At 42.8% G+C, this 26,091-nt stretch overlaps 1 protein-coding gene across 1 annotated transcript in view; it reads left to right on the forward strand.

The window, feature by feature from the left end:
* Positions 1-26,091, forward strand: part of CCSER1 (coiled-coil serine rich protein 1) — a 2,474,954-nt gene that overhangs the window by 2,082,222 nt on the left and 366,641 nt on the right. The gene's annotated exons all lie outside the window — the stretch shown is intronic.

The raw sequence follows: 26,091 nt of genomic DNA on the forward strand, positions 1-26,091 counted from the left end.
AATATTTTGCTCTTTTATACGAATCTCTAATCAACCTACTGGGGTATCCCCTATCTAGAAACTTAATTTTCATCTGTCCAGCATGGTACTCAAAATTGCTCATATCCGTACAGTTACGACGGAGCCTGAGAAATTGACTGAATGGAATACTATTCCTCTGGCTCCGTGGATGGTAACTATCGTAAAGGAGCAACGTATTCCAAGCTGAGGGTTTGGTGTAGAGAGACACTTCTATGTGGTTGTTGCTCACTAGAATCCACACGTCCAGAAACTCAATCTTCGACGAGCTGGTATTAGCGCAAAATTTCAGATGGGGATCGCAAAGGTTTATCCACAGAATAAACTCATCCAGTTGCTCTTGAGGGCCTCGCCAAATAAAGAAAATGTCATCGATATATCGATTGTAATGGGTGACATTTTCGAAAAACGGGTCCATTTCATTATAGATGTATTTTTCTTCAAATGCACCCATATAGCCATTTGCTACATTAGGGGCACATGCCGCCCCCATGCTTATGCCCAGTACCTGCTGGTAGATGACTTTGTCGAACTCAAAAAAGTTCTCTTTGAGGACAATAGCTAAACATTCGAGAATGAACAATTTTTCCGTGGGACAGTCTGCACCATCGAGCATCTTTTTAACCGCTTCTAATGCGCCCTCCTGAGGAATATTAGAATATAATGCCTCAATATCCATTGAGACATGTATGTCAGTGTGAGAATCGAATTCTAAGCCTTCAATCTTAGTGATTAGATGGCCAGTATCACGGACATATGCAGGAAGGCGACAAATAATCGGGGAAAGGCAGGAATCCACAAATTTAGACAATGGTTCCGTCAGGGATCCGATAGTAGACACAATGGCCTATAGGGCGGATCCAGGAGATTTTTATGCAGTTTAGGCAGTCCATACAAAACCGGTATTTTAAAAAAGGTTTGTTAAGAAAGTCAAATTCCTGACTGCAGATGGAACCTCGAAGGAGGGCACCATTAGTGACCTCAAAAATTTCAGACATAATGCTTCTAGAGGGGTAAGTCATGACCTTGTTGTAATGTTCTGGACAGTTAAGCATGGATAAGACTCGATCCTTGTAAATAGAGCTATCTAACACCGTAATATCACCTCCCTTATCGCTAGGGTTTACAGTAAGAGAGTTATCAGCAGATAATTTTTTCAGTGCATGGTATTCGTCATAGCTGAGATTGTAGGCTGATTTCGGGACAAATTTAGTAAGGTCCTGAATTTTGGTACATACTGCTTTCTCAAATACACCGACTTCTGGGCCAACCTGTTCGAGAGTTGGAGTGAAGACAGAAGGTGGTCGAAAACCTGATATGTTGTTAGAAGGGTCCATCTCCTTATGCATGAAAAATGTCTTAAGCCTAACCTTGCGAAAAAAGGCCTGTACATCTCTGTGGAGTTTGAACACATTGAAAGGGGCAGTGGGGACAAAGGAGAGTCCACGTGAAAGGAGGTCTGAGATAGTTTTTTCCAATGGTTTATTGGACAAGTTAAAAATAGGAATAGTGGAGGTATCAGACATACTTCCTATTCCCTCCAATATTGATTCCGTCTGGTCTCCAGAAAACGTGGCGGGTTCTCTGCTTGTTGGTATCCAGTCTGTTGGAAACGTGCATTCTCCTGGGGTCTGAACCTTACCCGGGTCGTTCCTCGACGGTTCCCCAAAAAACGATTAGATCGCTGGGGGCCATTAAAACGTGCTTGTCTATTGGAAAAATTATCACCAGAGCCTGATGTCCCTTCATTATCAGATTCTGAGGTCTCAGAAAAGTTGCGGATTTGCCTATTTGACCAAAACTGTTGGTCTCCTTGTTGTGCATTCCTGGAGGAATAGTATCGGGCATGAAGATAGGGATATACCCTTTCCTCTGAGAAATACCGGATATCCTTCTTTAATTTGTCTGTTTTTCTACGTAATATATACTCATTGAAGGAGTCCAGCTGCAGATTGACCTCCTTCAATTTACGTTTGGCGTCTCCGACCACATCATTCTTCAAAAGCGATTCTTCCATTTCGGAAATTTCCTTCAAGAGACCTAGAGCTACCTCTCTAGCAGTTTCAATGATCAATAACATCAGGTCTCTGGAGCAACGGTTAGCAATCATAGACCATCTTTCCAGAAAACGGCGCATTTCAATGAACAATCCCGGAATATTTCTAACACCGAGACCATTCGGGATAACACCAGCCTTGAGATATTGTATCATAAAGTCAGCGTGTGATTCTGTTCTCTTGGCTTTCTTTTTAAGGTTAAGAAGTTTGAGCCATTCATCATTGGAACCTTTATTATGTTATGGTTATTGTTATATACTCTGACGTTTTGTATCTCTTTACTAGAATTCCTCTCCTTTTAGGAGCCGGTCTTACTTTGCTATGACTCATAAGCCTTGCCTGGCTTCATTCAGGTGTTACGATTGCTTCATCTAGCATTTCCCGTCGTATTGTACTCTCTATCTAATATGGCCGCCAGCTATTCTTTCGTGATCGGTGCCGCGATTAGCGGTCTAGTGTCTTGAAGCATTTTACACGTTCCACTCTCCTTGTCCCCCCGCCATTTAGGAGTCTGTCTTATTTCGCTATGAGCCAGAGACTATGTTTTGTTCTCTAACAGTCATTTCGGGTGCTTCTTTTAGCAATTTCCGTAGTATTTTATCACTATCTAGTATGGCTGCTAGCTATTCACTCGTAGTCGGTACTGCGATTAGCGGTCTAGTGTTTGGAAGGTTCCTGCACGTCGTCCGGAATCTATCTACACAGGTGCCTGGTATTATAGCGTTCACTGATGGTAATTATACCACCTGTACGTCGGGTTCATTTATTCTTGTCAGCGCGGGAGACAGACCCGTGCGGTGCGGTTGTGGAGATCCTCTGGTCACGCTGGGTAGGTAAGTTCATTTCGACGGTTGCTTCTATATCTTTCCTGGAATGTAGCCTTAGCGGCCTTTTTACATCGTGTATTCTCTTCTTACACTGCAGGATCACGCTATCGTTATATCTTTCCCCGACCCCGGCGGCCTCTTCTACCTTGGTGGATTGGACTTGCGAGTCTCTAATGCGAATTTTGCACGCGCATGACTTAAGGTAATTTTTTAATTTGGCTTACGCTGCCTACTTCGAGACGTAGGTCCTCTAGGCGAGTTATTCTAGTATATACTGTGTCATCACCTAATACACCGTATTCCGTGATACATTAATGATGGTATATTGTTTTAATTCTCTTTTTTTCCTTTCATAAGTCCTGCATAATATCCTTAGGTAAATGTATATTTTTTTCTTTCTTCTTTTTTCTTTATTTAGTATGTATTGTGTTCAGTCTTCTTTTATGATCACCGAACATTCGTCCTTAAACTTCCTGGTCTAAAACAAATTCTATTGGCTGTCTGATCCTCCTCCGATTATTCAGGTGAGCCTTTTTGATCTACAGGCTCTTGCAGTCCATGTAGACGCCAGTACTCTCCGACATCTAGAAGTAGTATGAGTGCTAAGACGGTCACCCAGGCCCTCGTCACCAGCCCACTAAACTACGGCAACTCCCTCTATGCCGGAACCACCACCAAACTCTAGAAGAGACTCCAGCGGATCCAGAACGCCTCAGCACAACTCATCCTGGACATCCCCCGTCGCAGCCACATCTCCGGACACCTAAGAGAACTGCACTGGCTCCCGATCAACAAGAGAATCACCTTCCGTCTCCTCACCCACGCACACAAAGCCCTGCACAACCAAGGACCAGCATACCTCAACAGCCGCATCAACTTCTAAGCTCCCACACGCCAGCTTCAATCGACCAGCCACGCCCTCGCCGCCGTCCCCCGGATCCGAAGAGCCACCACAGGAGGATGGTCCTTTCCTACCTGGCCGCCAAGACTTGAAACTCCCTCCCGACCAACCTCCGCCTGACCCAGGACCACCTTGCCTTTCAGGAAACAGCTCAAGACCTGGCTGTTCGAGCAGTAGCGGACCCCCCCCTCCCCTAGCGCCTTGAGACCCTCCGGGTGAGTAGAGCGCTATATAAATGCCTTGATTGATTGATTGATTTGTGCCTTTTTGTTAAGCCTACTTCTAAATGGTTCTTTACTCTCCGTTTCTGTACATTACCATACAGATTTCTCTGAAAGTCCCTCGTGTATCCGATATTGACCTTTTCATTTCGTAAGGCTGTTGGTCTATTATTCCTTCGTTCCAGCCTTCTGGGGATTTTACTGTCTGGTATGTAAATTTATATATATCCCACACTGTCCTTCACGTTTATGAGCGTATGTTCTCCTACTTTTTAACCCTGTGGATTACTCAGAGATTTTGAATTGTTAGATTTGAACACTTGATTTATGTGTTATTTGTGTTTTTCTTTGATGCTTTCATGGTTGTACATACAATTTTTGGGCTTTTTTATTATTTAACTTTCTCTCTATTGTAAGTATGTTATTGATTGTATGGGTTACAGCTTGACTATATTTTGTTTTACTCCATGCTTGACCAGTTTTCCCTCCCTTTTTAGGTTTAATTGGTTGTATACTTTACTCATTATACTCTTTTGCCCACAGATATGCTTTTGCTTGACCAGAAATTTTGAACAGGAACTTACCTGACTGTCCTGGATACCTGAAACCCTGTGCCCTTCCTCATTAATGTGATGAATTGCGCCCTGATGAAGGAATTCCCTATTGTGGCACTATTCCAAAACGCGCGTCAGCGCTTTTTCTGTCTGGTTGATGAGAGTTTCTAGTTGGCTGAGACAATATGAATGTATCGGTTTGTGAGCGAGTATGTGATTGGTAGAATGAGTGAGTGATGTATGTGCCTCTTTTTATTGTTCTTCCTTTTCTTGGGCTGATGTTACATGAATTATATGCAGTCCTCATTCAATGAATTATGTTTGTTTTGTATTTTGCACATTCGACAGAGATTTTTCTATAAATATAAATGACAATAAAATAATTTCAATATAATTAGCTGTTCTGTGGGCATTCTATATTCTTGGTACTGTCTAGCTCTTTACATTATTGGGAACTGCCCTTTCATGTTGTTCTAATTAAAAAGGAGAACGCCACACTGTCCCAGAATTATCGCCTTATAAGCCTGCTGGATGTGAGGGAGAGAGTATTCTCTAAGATATTGCTAGGCGTATTGAAGTTCTAGGCAGCACAGTATAATTTGATACCAATAGAGCAAGGTGGGTTCAAGGAGGGCCACTCAACCATAGACCATTGCCTTAGCCTATGGGCAATGGCAAAAAAAGGCAATGGAAGTGCAAGGCAATCTGTTTTGCTTTTTTGTTGATTTCTGAGCCACCTTTGACTCAGTAGATCGTAATCTAATGTGGACTATGCTGGCAAAGCTCGGAATCAACAAGACAGTACTTTCATTAATTCAGGAAATGCATTCATTGAACTGGGCCAGGGTCCTTTTGGATACCCTTGAACCTTATCTAAGAAAATTCAGATAAAGAATGGACTGCGGTAGGGCTGTGTTTTGGCCCCACTGTTATTCTATTCTGACTTACCAAACATACTGAATTATGCTGATGGATTAAGCCTTAAGAGGTTGGGACCCATATATCATGTCTACTATACGCTGATGATTTAGTGATAACAGATGCGACGGAGCTGGGTCTGCAAAAAAACTGGACACTTTTTACGACTATTGTCTAAAAAAACACCTCACGGTTAATTTAGAAAAGACTAATATAATGCTGCTGGGCAAAAGAAAGAGCTCTTTTTTTTGGAAACTGGGGAGGTCAGAGTCGAAGAAGTGGACAAATATAAATATTTGGGTATGTGGTTCGACAGTAAGTTAAATTGGAGGGATCACATACAGACATTAAAATCAAAGGCTCTCTCCTCTCCTCAGTATAGGGCCTTAAACAGTTTAAGCAGAAGTATGGAGGCCCTTACCTGCGGCCCATTCTATCAGCCTTTAGTGCAATGGACCGCCCACAATTCCAATACGGTGCAGGGATTTTATTCTTAGATGGCAAATTGGATTGGAATTTAGAACAGGGTAAATGTGTGAAACAGCTCCTTGCTCTCCCTCTGTCTATGATACAGGCTGTGAGAGTGGAACGTCAACTTACAGCCTAGACTTTTCGAGGAATGCAAGCATCACTGAACTTCTGGCAGAAAATGAATAGAGAAGGGCCCCCCAAAATATCAACCCTTTGTAAAAGGAAAATAGAGGAAAGTGAACTGAATTGGGCATCCACAGACAGTTAGATAAGTTGTGTGTTAAACTTTCCTTAGAACCAGACCAATGGAAATCAGGACAGCAGATTTCCAAGCAGGTGCTACATGCTATTATTTATACTAAGGCCTGAGAAGAAGACTTATGTTACTCTGGGAGCAAACCGTCCACCCAGTTCTTGGTAAACGGGTGGACTAACCATCATATGTTCCCCTATATCGAGGCAATGCCGAACCCGAAGCTTAGAAATACAATATTAAAATTAAAAGTTGGCCTGAACCCATGTAAAGCTGATTGGAAGATAAGATCTGCAATGACGAATGAACATGGTCTGTGAATTACATGTAAAATGCAGAGGCCCTCATATTTTGATGGATTGTTTGTGGTTCCTAGAACAAGGGAAATCATTTTTAAAACCTTGTTTTATTGTCTATAAAATTGGAAGTAGGGATCAAGCACTTAGTCTATTGATAAATATGAGATTTGTAAATGTGACATGTGCAATAGGAAGAATTTTAATTGCAATGCAGGAGTCGCTGATTGAATTGGTAATATAATTTGAAATGGGGATGGGGTAGAAAAATGACTTTACCCATGACCTGAGAATACTTTTGAACCCTGAAAGTTAGTATGGATGTAGTAATGTATATTTAATGTATATGTGGCCCTTTTTCTATTTGGCGATGAATTTTAATTCTTTTATATAGTGGCACAGCTCCCACTGTATCTTTTATTAGGATTGTATTGAGTTTTATACAGTTCCTATAGTTGCACTGTTTGTATAATTGGCTTTTAATTATATGTTGTATTGTGGCATTTTTATGGCTATGATCGCCAAATAAAAGTATATATTAATGAACTGGTCAGATATAGCATTGTTTGTCAGAGCTCTGATTTGTTCACTTGTTCCCATCCTAGTGCTGTACTATCTTAACATATCATTTGACCTAATGGGCAATGGCACAACATGATTTCCCCTTTCTAAAATGCCCCTATGCACCATACCCAGCCAAGATACTGGAAAAGGTCATCAATAGATGCCTGACAGACCACCTCATCAACAACCAGTCAGGATTCAGACCCAGGTCTGGTTTTAGTACTGGTGATGCCCATGTTTGTTGGCGCCGCCCCCTGACCACCTCGCCACAGATCCCCTCACTACCACCTTTTGATAATGCCCCCCAAGTCTTCATAACCACTTTCTATTAGATTCATTCAGTTTTATAGCACCACTCTTACCAGTTTAAGATGCATAGGAAATGTTACATAAGACAGAAGGCCTACAAGGTGTAGGAGTCACATGTCATCCATACTGGTAGTCAGTATAGTTTAAGAGTCCTTGGTCCTGAAAAGCACGGATTCAGAATTTAAAATGTAAGAAAATTGTCAGGGTTTTTTTAATGATAAGAATTGATTTCTACCCAAATTAACCCATTTTGCAATAATCGGATAAGAACAGTCTGGGCAAATATACAAGTAGCTGTAATATATTCCTTGCAGTTTGCATGGAGCTCTTTGAAGGTAGTTAACAGCTCACTACTCTATATTAGGATTTTAACTTTTCAACTGCAAGTAACAAAAAGATCTCTCTGACTAAAGCGATAACCCATTGACCTATTTATAGTATATGCAATTTGTGATTTGAATGAGACAAATTCTTTGCAGCAGGCACATTAACCCTCTGCTCTAGGAGGAGTCAAAACTTCCTCTACCAGACAAAGCTCCGATCGGCCTCCAGGAAGAACATTTATCACTGGCGTTATCCTGATATTTTATTGATGCAAGGGGCATCGGGTGCATTTAAAACGTAAATAAAACAAGAAATATGGCGCTCACACCCCAAGTCAGCACCCCGTGAGGTGGCACCATTCGCACAGTCCTAGAGCTGGCCCTGTTCAGACCCAACAACAGCATGGACACATCGCTCATCGTAGCGAAAGATGATGTCTGTAGGATCTTAGACAGAGGAGAAACTATAGCCCTCATCATCCTGGACCTTTCAGCTGCATTTGACCGTCTCCCACCCCACAGTCATCAGAAGACTACACAAAGCTGGCATTCAGGGACCAGCTCTCTACAGGATCTACTCATTTCTGATGGGAAGATCTCAGACAGTCAACCAGTGACTTACTCCTCTAGGAAACTCACCTCTAGGGTCTTCACTTCACCCTACCTTCTTCAGCATCCGCATAACCCTACTGGCTGACATCATCCCCACCCACAAGATCAAGATTTTCTGCCATGCCAATGATACACAACTCATACTGTCCCTCTCGGACGAATCCCTCACCACAAGAAACAAAGGGCATGACTATGATCTTGGTGGATGGAATACTCCATCACAAACGTGACAGATATCCCGTCCACTGTATTACAAGTTCCATTAATGTAATTAATATAATGGAATCGTAATTTGGCGGACGGGATATCCGCCACATTTGTGATGGAGTAACCCTGTCTGCCACGATTATAATCACACTCTTAACCCTTTCAATGCTGTGGACGGGACCCGGCCATCCCACGTGACAGTGGGCGGGTGTGGAGGATGGCCAAAGGGCCGTCCGAACCTCACCCACTCAATAGAATGCAAGCACCACGGCGGAATTCGCGCCACGCTCAATGTGTTAATCACCAGCTGCATGTCTGAAGTGGATATATGGATGAAGTTAAATTACCTCAATCTGAACACTGAAAAGACAGGAGTGGAAATCTTCAGAATGATGTGTCACCATTGGACTTGACCTGGTAGCCACTCCACCGCCTGCTCTCATGACAGAAATCTCGGGATCATCATCATACCTAACAAGCTAGAGCAGACCATGTAACGGCCTACTTTCTGACTGCGATCATCAAAGGGGAATGGATCACTTGTCCTGCTCAACCATTGGGTATACAGGAAACGAGGATGTCCCAGTTGAAAAAAGGCCCTCATGTACGTGATGGGTATGATGGTGTCTGAAGCGGTATATGTTGGTTCTCCGCTTATAAATCACGTCACTGCATAATCATTGGGTCTGGTTTCGTTTTATGCAGCCTCCACCAGGAGGTTATTACCCAAGGTTGACACAGTAGTGAGCCAGTGATAAAAAAGGGGGATTCGTTAAGAAGATCTCAACCTGAGTATTGTAAACTTTATTAGGACTCGGTTGTAGATCTAGGACTCTTTAAGAGTGCTTCGGCATGGACTGAGTTACGGGTACAGGATGCACTCAATGTAGTTATAATTATTAAAAAATAGGGAGGAGAGAGGGGAATCCACAAAAAGGTCGACATGTTTCTGCCTTGGTCTGCCTTGGTATAGGACTTACGGGCATTCATCAGGACCAGTGCTTGGGGAACGTGAGGGTTTAAACAAAAATGGTGCTCAAATGTGAACGGAAAAAGGTATTAACCTGTTTCTTCAGAATGGAGGTCTTATGGTACCTGTAAAGAGTAAGCACAAGGTTTCGGCATACATACAGGGTTCGGGGGAGAGGGACATTCATACCGAGCAGAACGTTGCTGCTGATTTCTTACTTCACACACAATAATGTAAACAACTAAAAAATGGCAATACTTTAAAACCGGTTAACACAACATGGCAATGTCAACTCTCTCTTTTTCTCTCCATGCTCATGCAGCGGGTTCTTAGCATGCTTAATCGACAGTGATTGCACGGTGTTGGTGTCAGACAAAAATACTATTTATTGACTACGGTGGTAGGTGTGGTGAGTCAAAGAGTGGTCAGTTATGCGGTACAATGTGAAATGCTCGGCAATTGTTACCTCGCGCATTTAATTAACACGCTCCTGTCGGATCGTAGAGCTCTTGGAAGGGGCTAAAGGGTAAAGAACGGAGGGTTAGCATGGGTGGGGTGATACTTGCGATTATGTGGAGGCACCTTCCCCGGTCTTGCTACCTGTTGCACCCGATCCTCGACTTGCTTCGTCAATGCGCTGTTTCGCCCTTGTTGATCCGGAAACGTAAGATACTGTTTCCGGGTCATTTTTATACTGAGCGTAGGCCCTGTCTTTCAGAACCCTATTGGTTGTTCACTGTTTCTATGGAAACCTAGGGAAGCAGTGTAGGATTCTATTTGTTCGCCAGCGCCAACCAGGGTATATTATCATTAAGGCCATCGCTATCAGTCCTTTGTCTGTGTACCCATCGTTGTTCTTTTTCGAACAAGATTTTTTCGGCATTGTGATCTTTGTTTGGCAAGGTTTCAAGGATAACCCACTGTAAATCTTGGATGGTATGTCCTTTTTCTAGATAGTGACTTGCCATCTTAGTAGTACTCTTTTTGCATTTCACATTGCTTCTGTGTTCGCACAGTCTTTGTTTTGCTTTTCTACATGTCATGCCTATGTATTTCAGGTTGCATGGACATGTGATCATATAAATCACATGTGTGGTGTTACAATTTGTATGGCTGTTAAGAGTCCATCTGAAGTTGGGTAATAGTTGGAGCTCTTTTGTGGGTTTTGTCAGTCCGCAGACAGAGCACGACCCACAAGGGTAATGTCCTTGTACTTGTGGATTACCCCATAAATTGGTATGTTGTCTGGGTGGTTTTGGTGGTGGTCTTGTATGAACCAGTATGTCTTTGAGGTTGCGGCTCCTTTTATTAGCAAACCTGGGTTTCTCCCATTGGAGGTTACCCGATGTCAGTATGCGCCAATTCTTATTCACTAATTTTTTGATGTTGTTTGTCATGGCACTGTATGTCGTGACGCATGTGAGGACATCTTGCGGTTGGTCTCTGGGAGTGTAGTCGAGAAGTGCCTCTCTGTTTTGATTTTGAGCACGTTTTTTGCATTTTGCGATTATTTTCCTCGGGTAATCGCGAGCCTCCAGTTTTGTACAGAGATCATCAGCTTGTTTTCTGTACTCTTTTGTGTCGCTACAGTTACGTCGTAGCCTGAGGAACTGGCTGTAGGGTAAGTTCTCTCGTAGCGGTCGAGGGTGAAAGCTGTTGAATGATAACAAGCTGTTTTTGGCTGTGGTTTTAAAAAAGGTTCGGGTTTTTAAAGTGTTGGCTTCAGCATAAATCGTGACGTCAAGGAAGTCGATGCTCCTGTTATTTGCACAGTAGGTGAATTTTAGACACTCATTGTGATTTATATGATCACATGTCCATGCAACCTGAAATACATAGGCATGACATGTAGAAAAGCAAAACAAAGACTGTGCGAACACAGAAGCAATGTGAAATGCAAAAAGAGTACTACTAAGATGGCAAGTCACTATCTAGAAAAAGGACATACCATCCAAGATTTACAGTGGGTTATCCTTGAAACCTTGCCAAACAAAGATCACAATGCCGAAAAAATCTTGTTCGAAAAAGAACAACGATGGGTACACAGACTCAGGACTGATAGCGATGGCCTTAATGATAATATACCCTGGTTGGCGCTGGCGAACAAATAGAATCCTACACTGCTTCCCTAGGTTTCCATAGAAACAGTGAACAACCAATAGGGTTCTGAAAGACAGGGCCTACGCTCAGTATAAAAATGACCCGGAAACAGTATCTTACGTTTCCGGATCAACAAGGGCGAAACAGCGCATTGACGAAGCAAGTCGAGGATCGGGTGCAACAGGTAGCAAGACCGGGGAAGGTGCCTCCACATATTCGCAAGTATCACCCCACCCATGCTAACCCTCCGTTCTTTACCCTTTAGCCCCTTCCAAGAGCTCTACGATCCGACAGGAGCGTGTTAATTAAATGCGCGAGGTAACAATTGCCGAGCATTTCACATTGTACCGCATAACTGACCACTCTTTGACTCACCACACCTACCACCGTAGTCAATAAATAGTATTTTTGTCTGACACCAACACCGTGCAATCACTGTCAATTAAGCACGCTAAGAACCCGCTGCATGAGCATGGAGAGAAAAAGAGAGAGTTGACATTGCCATGTTGTGTTAACCGGTTTTAAAGTATTGCCATTTTTTAGTTGTTTACATTATTGTGTGTGAAGTAAGAAATCAGCAGCAACGTTCTGCTCGGTATGAATGTCCCTCTCCCCCGAACCCTGTATGTATGCCGAAACCTTGTGCTTACTCTTTACAGGTACCATAAGACCTCCATTCTGAAGAAACAGGTTAATACCTTTTTCCGTTCACATTTGAGCACCATTTTTGTTTAAACCCTCACGTTCCCCAAGCACTCGTCCTGATGAATGCCCGTAAGTCCTATACCAAGGCAGACCAAGGCAGAAACATGTCAACCTTTTTGTAGATTCCCCTCTCTCCTCCCTATTTTTTAATAATTATAACTACTCTGAGTGCATCCTGTACCCGTAACTCAGTCCATGCCGAAGCACTCTTAAAGAGTCCTAGACCTACAACCGAGTCCTAATAAAGTTTACAATACTCAGGTTGAGATCTTCTTAACGAATCCCCCTTTTTTATCACTGGCTCACTACTGTGTCAACCTTGCGTAATAACCTCCTGGTGGAGGCTGCATAAAACGAAATCAGACCCAATGATTATGCAGTGACATGATTTATAAGCGGAGAACCAACATATACCACTTCAGACACCATCATACCCATCACGTACATGAGGGCCTTTTTTCAACTGGGACATCCTCGTTTCCTGTATACCCAATGGTTGAGCAGGACAAGTGATCCATTCCCCTTTGATGATCTCATGCTATTTGGAAAGTGAATGGATCCAGAATCCACCTCCCTCACCTTTGATTAGAAGATACTTTCTGACTGCCCCAACTCCATTGGGCCATCGGGGGAAGTATTCCATCAATCAAGCCTAGTGGGGCTCAGTCAGTGGAAACTTATGGTCTCTCTGACTCCAAATATGATTAGGCTGACCGAGGTTTTGCCAGGCAAGATACTGTATCGCATTTGAGGATGAATACCTGGCTGCCAAGCTGTAAATCAGACCCCAAGTGACAGGCCCAGAGTTTTTATCAGAAGCTTGCCACCAGTCCTAACGACTGCTAGCATTGACAAATACCAAGGCTGTCTACTCTTGATTTCACCTAGTCTGTCTTTCATCCAGCATCAGAATGGTGCTGTCTGTACTTCATCTCCCTCTTCTTGGGTATTTTTCATCCTTTGTGTTTGTGTTTTCCCTTTGTCACCGTTTTCCACCTTTCCCTTCCTCCTTTCACCTTCACTGCCTTTCTTTCTCTTGCCATGGACTGACAATGAAAAATAAGTCTCGGTCCCCAAAAATGAGTGCTGATAAACCCCCACCTGCAACTAGTGGCTAAAACTAACAACTGTTGCTATATTGTGTTGAATAGAATCATTTGCTGATGGAGCACTACTACGCTGAATGCATGGGGAGGAAATTCAGTGATTCCAATACTGTTCATATAACGTTGAGAGCTGAAAGGAAACAAATCTGTAACAAACACTCTTGCGTTTGTCTTGTCAGAGAATCATCTTTTATCTTCAGTTCATTCTAAAGGTTTCAGACATGCCCCTACATGTAAATTGCATTTCTGAAACAATATTAGACCAAGAGATTACAGCAATCTAGTTGTCCAGTCTTAGGTGCAGACAAAATCGTTGGCAGAGGCTGCACTGCTTATTGCCGAGATGTCATTTGAAAAGGGAGAGAACAGGACTTATCTTCCTTGTTTGGTCTCTGTCTTTCACTGGTACAAATGTGTCAACCTGATAGCAGTCAAGATCTGGCAGGACATCGGAGCTGGTGATTGTGAAAGCTAGTGCGGCTGCAGTTGGAAGGCACTCATTAAAAGTAACAAAATAAATGTCAGGAACAACCTTTGCACTCTTGGGCCCAGATTTGCTAACGTTTTGCACTGATGCAGAGCAATGCAAATCTGTGCAAATTGACACTATGACTCACAAGAGTATTCGCTATGCAGAGCAGAAGGTTTTACATTTGCAAAGGTGTCTTTTTCTCACTGCAAAAAACCCTCTGTGCTGCTTTACAATGCTTTGTGTGATGGGGAATTTCTGGGGCTTCACTTTGGCAGATCAGTACATATAACCATAGAGTTTGATGCAAAATCCAATATACTAAAATAATTAGACTGGGCTCTGAGTCAAAGACTTCCACTTCCTTGAAGCAGGCACCAGTGCAGGGGATGACGGGAGAAGCAAGACATAATTAGTAGCCATTACCTCCTCGTCCATCTTCCTCTCACAGTCCACATGTCGGAGTTTACTCCATTCATGCATATCTCACTTCCTGGGAAGGACGTTCTGTTTTCTTTATTCTGCAGCCAATTGCCATCTTAGCTTCAGGTGTGTGCTTTATTTTTCTTTTGTTGTTATTTTTCCTGAGGCTGGCTTTAGCAGTTCCTGTAATTTTTCGTGATCACGCTCATGTGCTGGGCAGGCAAGGTCACAGAGGACGTCTGTGGTGTGCTGTGCAACATGGAATGGCGTCGGATGATATAGTTGAACGTTCTTTTCATTTTTAGCTTTTTCTATTGGCTTCACCATGTTTTACCTTTTTCCTCTATTTCCTGATGCTTCCAGGGTACAGGGCAGGAGTGCTGCATCTGTTCAGGTTAGTTATCATCCCAGAATTCCTCCTGACCCTCAGGGGCGGGGCAGCGATGCCAGGGTTCCTGGCCGGTTTATTTGGCTTCTGGTGCTGGTATCTTAATTGCTTGTGCATTGTTGATCTGACACTGTGCTTGCTCCACTACCCAAGGTTCCTGGATACCGTGTCGCTCCTGCCTGTACCTGGACCTATTTTGTCAGCCCAATCATTAATGATTTAGACAACACCCCAGTGGTGGCTGGGCCATCCTCAGGGGTTCCGGTGTCCCCATCTTCAAAGCCATGGAAGCTGCTTTTTAGGTTTATGAGGTGGCTCTTCCTGCCAAGGTGCCTAGGATGGATCCTTTCCATGAGGGGGATTAGGAGAATGTAAAGGGTCGTTTTGTGCATGGTGTGTACCTGACCGAAGTTGTGAAACATGTGACAGAGAATTTAGGCTTGGCTGTGGCCGTTCCTGTTCCATCTAAGTAAGGCTTTTTTCCCCAATATCAGCGGTCTGAGCTGGACTCTGCACACTTACATACTTCCAAATGAATGGAAAGATGTGGAAAAGCAGGCCTTTCCCCAGGTTTTGCTGAAACGTTACCCCTTGTATAACTTTAAGGAGGAGATTCCCTCCCAGTCAAGATTGATAACATTATGGCTGGGTTGGCTTCTCAGAGGGCGTGGGTGTCCCAGGACTCTTTGCCTTCTGATTCGGTGGACCAGAAGGTGGAAAGGGCTGTGAAGCAAGCCTATGCGGCTTCGAACTTTGCTGTTCAGGCCAATGCTTAGTCCACACACACCATTCTGTCCCTCCTTAAGAACTTCCATTCTTTGGCCAAAAAGATGCAGGAGGGGACCTTTGATGAATGTGTGACCACAAGGCCTCCCTTTAATGCCCCCGTGGGAGAAGGAGTCCCTCTAAAAATTGGGTAATTTTTTCATAATGCTGTGGCAAGTATGTGCCTTTCTTTAAATTACTCACATGCAAATTGCATGCACACGTCATTCATGTCATCGGGGGAATTACTTCATCGCTACCCACCCTGCCGAACCCAGGACCTCGCATAGGCCGATAGGACAGGGCTGAAACATGTTGGTGTTTTAGGGTCATAGGAGCATTACAACCTTTAGGTTCATATGCAGTTTTCTAATCTTCCCTCCCAGCCCACTAATAAAGAATACTTTTAGAGTGGGTGAGGAATTTTAGCTTTAAAGTTACACCCCCATACACCCATTCTTCATAAGTGCTCCCTGAAATACGGTTGAGCCCACCCCAACCTCTAGGAGTTAGGGTGAACCCGATGATGAAGCAAGTCACTAGTAGAGTGAGTGAGGGTTGTATACAGAAAAGGTTTTCTTTCCCTTCCCACCCACAATAGTGGGTAGTGGGTGTGTTGCCACCTGACGTCCAAACTACCCCCATGGTTCATTGTTTCCAAAGGAGCCATCCAGGTTCCAGAGGGGATCCTTTTGTGTTTTGATAGTTAGGTTCTGCATGAATGGAGTAAACTCCAACGTGATGACTGTGACGAGGAATATTACCAGTAAGTACCTGGACATGAGTCTCTGCTGAGTCTTTCCACTTGTGCACTGTAGCACTAAAAATCTGTTTGTCATGCTAAATTGCATGAAAAATTTGCAAATCTGGGCCCCCAACTGAAGAATACAATGGTGAACATTTACTAAAGGTTGCGCTGCCCCTTGAACTGCAATGCACAAATTTGTACTGCACTTGAAGACTTTTACTATAGAAAGAATATGAGCACAATACTTTGTGTAGCTTTACACCACGTGCCTAACTTTAGTAAATAACCCCAAAAGTTTTAATAAAATAACAGTTTTCCAGTCTGTTGACGGGCAGATGCGACACAGCTGTTGAGCTCGAATTGAATAAAATGTCTCTGACACCCAAACAAATGGGTGTTTTGATGGAAAATAAGGAATATTTGCTAATAACTCACATTTATGAAAATCGACCATCTGAATGTATTGATTAAATAATTTAAATGATGTCTCCTCGCACTTGCGTAAGTACTCCATTTTCGTGGTAACCTTAATCAATAAGCAGGGCTTGTGACACATATGGGCTTAGTTAACCTTACATTTTTGATTCTTTTGTTCATTTTCTAAGCAGAAGCTAGGCAGTTTCTCTCAAACAATCGCAAATTTAATGTAGTATGAAACCAGGTCTTCCAACCTCAGGAAAGAAAAAGATCAACACTGTGGGACACAAAATCGTTTGTAGCTATGAAGGAAAGTGAACATGGGGATATTGAGCGGTCTATAACTGTAGGACATAAATGGTGTCTGGTAGATGGAAGGAAGGTGACAATGCAGTAAAGAGGCTATGTAGCTGCATAGTGGGATAGCTTATTTGACTTCAACTATAAATGGATGTGTGTGACATGCAAACATGGTGTTGGTAAAAATGAAGAAGTCGCCATCGGTACATAGAGCCTGTCACATTGTAATGAAAAGTGTCTTAAAAACATTTGGCTAATGTTAACCACAAATTGAACTGAAATTGTGGTCTTTGATAACCATGCAGAATTTTGGATAAAGAACCCTTCAATAGAAAGCATGAGTGTAAGTCCTCCGAAAGAACTGATGAGAAGTGAATGAAATGTTAAATTGAAATATCACCAGATGACAACAGAAACATGATTTACTTTTTAATGTGTGGGGCAACTAGTACACACAAATGTGTGCTACAGGTTCCACCGACACAAACCGAATTACAAATGACAGCTCTGCCAAATAGCCCATAGTCATGATAACTTCAGACTAACGCCACAGTTTTCTCCAGAACTTCATTCTTTTGTGCAGGTACAAGATTTCCAAACTACGATTGGAGTGCATCTCTGATCATCACACGGCTCTCCCGAAACCTTGACATAAGCCAGACTACAAACATGCCATAATGAGCATACACTCCGATGCCGCACAAAAAACCTGAAGGAAATCTGTGCAAAATGTGGTCTCATTATGGGTATGAAGTGGCATATTCCTCTTCAAGTGCAATATAATATAATAAGAAATTGAAGTCATTACATTATGTGATACTATAATATCTAACACATATATCCAACTGGCAGAAGCGTGATTTCAATAACATTGAAACGATGTCCTTGGATCACTATGCTGAATTTAGTCATTTGTTCCTGGCCATTAAACCTGTATGCACAGGCATTTTAAGAAAGTGTCTATCGAAGACCATCCTTTGAAACAGAACACACCTGGACAAGTTTCTTCATCACAACCTGATCAAACCTGCACTCTGTATAGAAAATACAAGCACTCTTAGTTCGCTGGTGTTGATAAAGATGTGGTGCTCCGCTAAGGGGGGGGGGATGAATAGAAGAAAGGGATATGAGATGACAGGAGGGTGAGAAGAAGAGAGAATGTATTGAAGGTGGGAGAAGAGAATAAACAGGAAAGATGATAGCGAAGAGCCATAAGAGGAGCAGAGAATGCAAGTTTTTTGTTACATGAACAAGGAAACACCCGCTGAGGAACTGAGATGAAGAGCGTGCATGCTGTTTGTCAGTGCACATGCAAGAGCTTGTCTCTCTTCTCACTGTCAACAGCAGCACAGCCTTCTCACATCTCAGGCCCTTTCTGGCATTCCACCCTTGCCGGACTCTAGTGGAGGCATGCCCTTCCTGTAGTGGCCAGCTCTTGAAGGTGACTTTTCTATGGGGCATAGAGGATGAAAGCCTGTAGCAATACAGGACAAACTACTTTACTAACATGTTAAATGGCTGAGCGAACACTTACATCCTTGCCATTTTAGGACAAGATTTTAGAGGGTGAACATGTTAGTGGCAGCTGGCTGGGCTTCCTTCCTAGATAAATGGTGACAAATAACTTCCTTCAGCCTAGTGTTGACAACCTATGTGCCTATGCACATACTTCCTTATAACTACTACCACTCCTATGATATAGGTCATAAACCAAGACTTTCCAGCCACCTCTGTCCTGTGCTGTTCTTTCGATGTGACTCCAGTTGTAACTCATCTCCTTGCCTTGAGGCCTCAGTGGCAGCTGTTTCTTTGCCTTCCTCTTTCCCTTTTTCTTGACCGTGTAAGGTCAAAGCTTGCCTGGTGGTGTTTGATGCAGTCTTGTGTAGCGTGTGACCTATCTAACCCCAGTGTCCTTTCATGATTTCTTCATGAGCAGGTATTAGGAATGTGTGCTGCCAAAGGTTCTTGTTGATGCTGATGGTGTTTGGCCAGTGGATATGGAGGATTTTTCTCAGACAGTTGTTAATAAAGGTCTGGACTTGTTTGGTGTAGTCACAGTTGTACTCCAAGTTTCTGCTACATACGAAAGGACTGATTTTATGCTGGTGTTAAAAAGTTTGATCTTGAATTGCATCATTAGGTCCTTGGAGCTCCAGGTCTTCTTTAGTTCAATGAAGGCAACCCTTGCTTTGCTGACTCTTTCTTAACATCTACGTCTATGCCGCCCTGCTTGTCTATGACACTGCCCAGGTAGGTGAGGGTCTTAACCTCTTCCAGTGCATCGCCTGTAAGAGTGACTGCAGTTGTGGTGGTCATGTTAGCCTTCACAATTTCGTTTTTTATTGACATCAAGTTGTGCTGATGTGGTTGCCACATTGTCTGTCATCTCATGCATCTGCAGATGGGTTTGGGAGTGTAGGGGCAGGTCGTCTTAAAAGTCCAGGTAATGGAGCTGTGTACAAGGTGTCCACTGCTTTCCTATTCTCAGATTGGTGATGGCCTGCTATATTTTTTCTTGGTTGGTCTGCTGCAGTCGAATGGCAGGTCCTTGTCAGCTGGCTGCATATCTGGTGGAGACTGGGGCACGGGCCAGTTCAGCAGTTCTTCAAAGTGCTTCACCCATCTTCGTTTGTGGCCTTCGTTACCCTTGATTGGTTTTCCAGCTTTGTCTAAAACAAGTCTTTCTGGCATGCTGTATCTGCTCGAGAGTTTCCTTATTATGTTGTAAAGTTCTTTCAAGTTTCCATGGCTTGCTACTTCCTGGGCTTCTGTGGCAAGACCATCAACACATCATCAATTGTCTACTCTTCAGCTTCTCTTTGCTTCCTTGTTGATTTTGGAGTAATAGCCTTAAAGTTTGCTTTTTCTGCTCTTGTTTGGCTGGTGTTGTCTACTGCTTTCTTTTCCTTTCTCTCAGGGAGGAATCTTGGTTATTATCCATTCTTTATTCTGGTGTTTCTTAGAACCCAGTACCTCCTGGCAGGTTAATATCATTGTTTCTCTGATATTCTCCCATTGAATTTCTACTGGGTCTCTATCATCTTTTAGTTCCTACAGAATTCAAAACTTGTAACTGAAGGTGACTGAGTATTCACTCCGTATCTGTGTGTCTTTGAGGAGGGTGGTGGTATATTGCTGGCATTGGTTTTTTGGTTACATCCATGCTTTCTTCAGCTTTGTCTTTAGCCTGGCCATGGCAAGGTGATGGTCTGACACCATGTCCACTACTCTCATCCATTTTCATCCTGCAAGAACCTCTGGAACTTCTTGGAAATGTAGACATGGTCAATCTGATTCTCTGTTGAATGGTGTGGTGACAACCATGTTGCCTTGTGTATTGTTGTGTGTGGAAATACTCTACCACCTATCAACAGTCTGTTCAGAACACAGACAACTGCAAGCCTTTCACCATTCTTGTTTATGATGCCAAGGCCATGGTTGGCCGTAACTTCTTTGTACCCAATGTTGTCGCCTCCTGTCTTGGCATTCATGTCCCGCATCAGTATGTTGATGTCTCTCTCTCAAGGCATTACTCCAGGATGGACTGGAAAGCTGTTGTAAAGCTGTTGTTTTTCCTCTTCTTTGCTGTCATTTGTAGGTGAATTGCAGTGGATCCACTTTTTATTTGTGTGGAAGGTTGCTGTGATGATTCTGGGACTGTGGGCTTCCCATCCAATCACAGCTCTGTTAGCTGCTAGCCTTTGTATCAGTGCTATTTCCCGAGTGTGTGGCATGTTCTCTTCCTCCTGGTGCTAGTATTTTCTGTATGGACTGTGTCCATCTAATATTGCTGATGCCAAACAGGGAAGTGTTGCATTTTTCTTCTCTGCTGCCACTTGGTCTGTCTTGCCTGCCTCATACGTTATCCTCACATTCCATGCCCCGATATTGATAGCCTTGGTTGAAAGCAGGTAGATCGACTTTGTGGCTCCAGGGATCTCTGACTTTCACCACAAGACATCATAGCTCTCCAAAAAGGAGATTCCTCTCACCTCAACGCCGGGAAATCGTTTGGTCTTTTTGTTCATGTTTCTTTAGCTAGGATTTTATTTACATGGTGGGGTAGCCAACCTCATGCATAACAGAGTTAAGCTATGTGCCCACCCAAATATTATGAAACCTATGAGCCTTCCCTCGTGTATTTCATAATAATCAGTAATTTCATACTTTGCCATTGTTTTTCCTACCACTACTTTGATCCTAGGCTCACAAAGTTAGATAGTGGATATGGGATCAAGACAGAGTAATTATGCATGTTATACCAGGGCCAGTCCCTGTGGAAGTTTATAGTACCCCTCATCCTTTTTTCCATGCAGCTAGTATCACAATGTCCTTATTGTCTATTTCGAAGAGAACTGGGAGACAGAGGTTATTGTATGAAAGAAAGCAGGATAACTCTTTGAACTGACGGACATCCTGACTGCTGCATAGAAGAACTGATATTACACTGCCCCGAGATGTTCACGGAGAAAGCTGAACAAAATCCCCCAACCACTTTAGAACCCACAAAGAATATTCAAATGAATACTGAAAAGTCAGGGCAATTTTTAACCTTTTGAAGCCAAAGGTAGGAAAAGAAACCGCTGGTGATGCCCCTGATGAGGCTTCTAAGGATGACCCATTGCATCGGCAGTGGTGTGAGTCCTCTGCGGTCATAAAAGGAATGATCCTCTTTGAGTTGAATGTGTGTTGACAATTTGAAGGGTTTTCTTTCTCAGATCAGGCATAGTATCAAGGAAAACATGTGAAAAGTTGGTTTAATTCCAGGGTACACAAAACAGACCCAAATATCTTTGAAATCTGCCTAAACATAGCTTAAGAAGAGAATCCATCCAGTCCTTTAGGATTACACAACAAATCCACTACCACAACAACTAAAGCTGATCCCACCACATCCCATTTCACACTGGTCCATAAAGGCAGAGTAAATATGTAGAACTAGGGACAGAAGGTATAAGGTAAAGTGCTAGAGCTATAATGTCACTAAAGCATCATGTCCCTCAGTTGTAATTAAACACTGCTTAAACCAGATATGTGGTTACCTAGAAATAAAATAACTTTACATCAATAATTGTCCAAAACACCTCCCAACAATAACCCATTTTCGTGAAGAATGAGGTTCTGGCATGTCTCCATTACAAGCTTTTTTTAAACTAATATTAGCTCCAAACTTCCAAAAGCCATACATAAGACCTAAGGAGATAGTTCTGCAGCTGCACATGATTTAAATGTATTGTCATTTCTTAATGTAATAGTGTCATTTCACAGTTCCTCACACTGAATAGGAGCCTAACCAACTACAATCATCAGTTAGAATTGTTTTCTCTAGTTTCAGCACTCTGGTAACAAGTTGAAGAAACACCTTCTGTGTTGATATCATTGGCTTGGTGGAAACTTTGAGGAAGCACAAGGTCTTGGGGCTCAAGAAGTATGAAATATCCTTAGAATCTATCTCCACCATCCTCTAAGTAAACTTTTCCAATATCGGAAAAGAAGGGTCCACCAGGACACAGAGAGGCTTAGATAAAAATTTCTAAATCTCTGTAAAGAAAGATTGAATCCTTAAAAGGTCCCTTGTGATTTTTTGATCTTCCCCCAAACGCTTTGTTCTAAGAATATGCTCAGTTAAAGAAAAGAATGTGCTAATTATCTAAAATAAGGAAAACTTGCTAATTGTCCAAAATAAGGATTTGAATGTAGTCACCCACAGGGCAAGAAAGCCTATAGTAAGGGTCCTCCCCTCCATGAGCCAGGCCTTCATAAAAGTGTTATCCTTTATTGTAAATAACTTCGTTAGGAGTTTTTGTGTAAATGTGTAAATGATACACGATTTTGCAGTGACCATATTTATCTCTGCATCCTTACTTACCCTTTATTTCATTTTATCCATTTGTATTAAGGAATGTACACACAGATCATGAACTGGCCAAATGCAAATAAAAATCTGGAAAATCTGACATGGTAAAGCCAGGAACAAAAGGCAAACTTTGCACAAAGCAATGATGGCAAAACGTGAAAAAAGGAAAGAGTCTGAAGGAAAGGGAATAGACAAGATGAGGGTAAGCAGTCCAGATAAGTATAGGGAGAAGAAGCGTGGACAACTGATTGGGTGAGGAAGAAGAGAACAAAACATGGATGAGAAAAGGGAAGAGAGAGGGATGATTTGTGCTAAAGAAAGAGACCAGGACGATTGGTGCTCTAGAGTGAATAGAATAGGGGAAAAAACTAGGGTCAAGAGAAATAAAAGAGTAATAGGAAGAGAGAGTGCTTAGAGGAAGCACAAGAAAGGAGCTAAGAGGAGGAGAGATTTATTAAAAGAGTGGACCCATAGAAGAGGAGAACAGCTACAGATAAGTAGAGGCTACAATGGTAATGGTAAGGAAAAGAGGAAGGTAGGGAACAAGAGGATAGGTGTGCAGGGAGATATGATTTAAGGGCAGCAAGAAAGAGAGAGAAGAAAAAAGAGAGGCAAGGAATATTTTTGCCAAAAATACAGAGTATCATGTGTGCTGGTGTGTAATGTCGATATAGTTGTATAAGTATTTTTGATAGTGTTCTATTGTTCATTGACAGCATGTATGAGTGAATCTACAGGTAAGGGATTAGATGTGTGTATATATCTATGAATCACGGAGTGGGTTTTTAGATACTTGTATTGCTGTGACAATGGATTCAAATATCACACTGTATTTTACAAAGAGTGATGAAAGATTTTACTAGTGTATGAAAAGGTGTATGTGATTGTCATGTGGATGATGTCATCAGTAATGTCATCAGTGATGTCATTTGAGATGTCATCAGTGATGTCACTGACCATGTCATGGACGATCTAATATGTGACATCATCAGCAGTGGATTGCGGGTGCGCGAAATATAGTTAGTACAACTAACTATATAGGAGCAATTTCAATGGATTTTTAAATGCTAATTCCTAACTATATAAGGCCTGAAACCTATGTTTTTTTCAGTGAATATATATATATGTATATATATATATATATATATATATATATATATATATATATATATATATATATATATATATATATATAATCACACAAAAGTTTCCACACTGGAAGAAGCCACAGGTAACTGCACATAGTTCCGTTTATTTCATGGCACCTGTATTCAATGTCAAGTTGGAAATGAACATTCACCACATTTCAGAACTGCCAGACTGGTTTCAGGAATTGTTCTCCCTTTCTCAATGGCGTGCTGTGGATGAAAAGCCGAGTTTCACGTGCACAGTGATTAATAAAGATCCTGCCCCCATGGGCGTGGCTGTATGCACAGCCTGCTGGTTTCTGTAGTGCCACGTGTATTTTTTCCCTTAAGTGAGTTCGTTATTCAAACACAGTTGATAATTAAAATAAACAAACCCATGTGGGTTAGAAGTTCACTCTTCCCTGAACACAAATGTCTCATTCAAATGCCACTCGGAAATCACCTCCTTTTCACGGTGGCACCTTCTCGGCGCTCCCAGGGTCCGCTGCTGCAGCGGGCTTCTTCCGCTGCCTGGTATAGCCGCTCCAAATAATCACACAAACGTTACCACACTGGAAGAAGCCACAGGTAACTGCACATAGTTCAGTTTATTTCATGGCACCTGTATTCAATGTCAAGTTGGAAATGAACATTCACCACATTTCAGAACTGCCAGACCGGTTTCAGGAATTGTTCTCCCTTTCGCAATGGCGTGCTGTGGATGAAAAGCCGAGTTTCACGTGCACTGGTGATTAATAAAGATCCTGCCCCCATGGGCGTGGCTGTAAGAACAGCCTGCTGGTTTCTGTAGTGCCACGTGTATTTTTTCCCTTAAGTGAGTTCGTTATTCAAACACAGTTGATAATTAAAATAAACAAACCCATGTGGGTTAGAAGTTCACTCTTCCCTGAACACGAATGTCTCATTCAAATGCCACTTGGAAATCACCTCCCTTTCACGGTGGCACCTTCTCGGCGCTCCCAGGGTCCGCTGCTGCAGCGGGCTTCTTCCGCTGCCTGGTATAGCCGCTCCAAATAATCACACAAACGTTACCACACTGGAAGAAGCCACAGGTAACTGCACATAGTTCAGTTTATTTCATGGCACCTGTATTCAATGTCAAGTTGGAAATGAACATTCACCACATTTCAGAACTGCCAGACCGGTTTCAGGAATTGTTCTCCCTTTCGCAATGGCGTGCTGTGGATGAAAAGCCGAGTTTCACGTGCACTGGGGATTAATAAAGATCCTGCCCCCATGGGCGTGGCTGTATGCACAGCCTGCTGGTTTCTGTAGTGCCACGTGTATTTTTTCCTCAAGTGAGTTCGTTATTCAAACACAGTTGATAATTAAAATAAACAAACCCATGTGGGTTAGAAGTTCACTCTTCCCTGAACACGAATGTCTCATTCAAATGCCACTCGGAAATCACCTCCCTTTCACGGTGGCACCTTCTCGGCGCTCCCAGGGTCCGCTGCTGCAGCGGGCTTCTTCCGCGGCCTGGTATAGCCGCTCCAAATAATCACACAAAAGTTACCACACTGGAAGAAGCCACAGGTAACTGCACATAGCTCCGTTTATTTCATGGCACCTGTATTCAATGTCAAGTTGGAAATGAACATTCACCACATTTCAGAACTGCCAGACCGGTTTCAGGAATTGTTCTCCCTTTCTCAATGGCGTGCTGTGGATGAAAAGCCGAGTTTCACGTGCACTGGTGATTAATAAAGATCCTGCCCCCATGGGCGTGGCTGTATGCACAGCCTGCTGGTTTCTGTAGTGCCACGTGTATTTTTTCCTCAAGTGAGTTCGTTATTCAAACACAGTTGATAATTAAAATAAACAAACCCATGTGGGTTAGAAGTTCACTCTTCCCTGAACACGAATGTCTCATTCAAATGCCACTCGGAAATCACCTCCCTTTCACGGTGGCACCTTCTCGGCGCTCCCAGGGTCCGCTGCTGCAGCGGGCTTCTTCTGCGGCCTGGTATAGCGGCTCCAAATAATCACACAAAAGTTACCACACTAGAAGAAGCCACAGGTAACTGCACATAGTTCCGTTTATTTCATGGCACCTGTATTCAATGCCAAGTTGGAAATGAACATTCACCACATTTCAGAACTGCCAGATCGGTTTCAGGAATTGTTCTCCCTTTCTCAAGGGCCGCGGGAGAAGCCCGCTGCA

The sequence above is a fragment of the Lissotriton vulgaris genome, chromosome 3_1 (genome assembly GCF_964263255.1).
Source record: "Lissotriton vulgaris chromosome 3_1, aLisVul1.2, whole genome shotgun sequence".
Classification (NCBI taxonomy): domain Eukaryota; kingdom Metazoa; phylum Chordata; class Amphibia; order Caudata; family Salamandridae; genus Lissotriton; species Lissotriton vulgaris.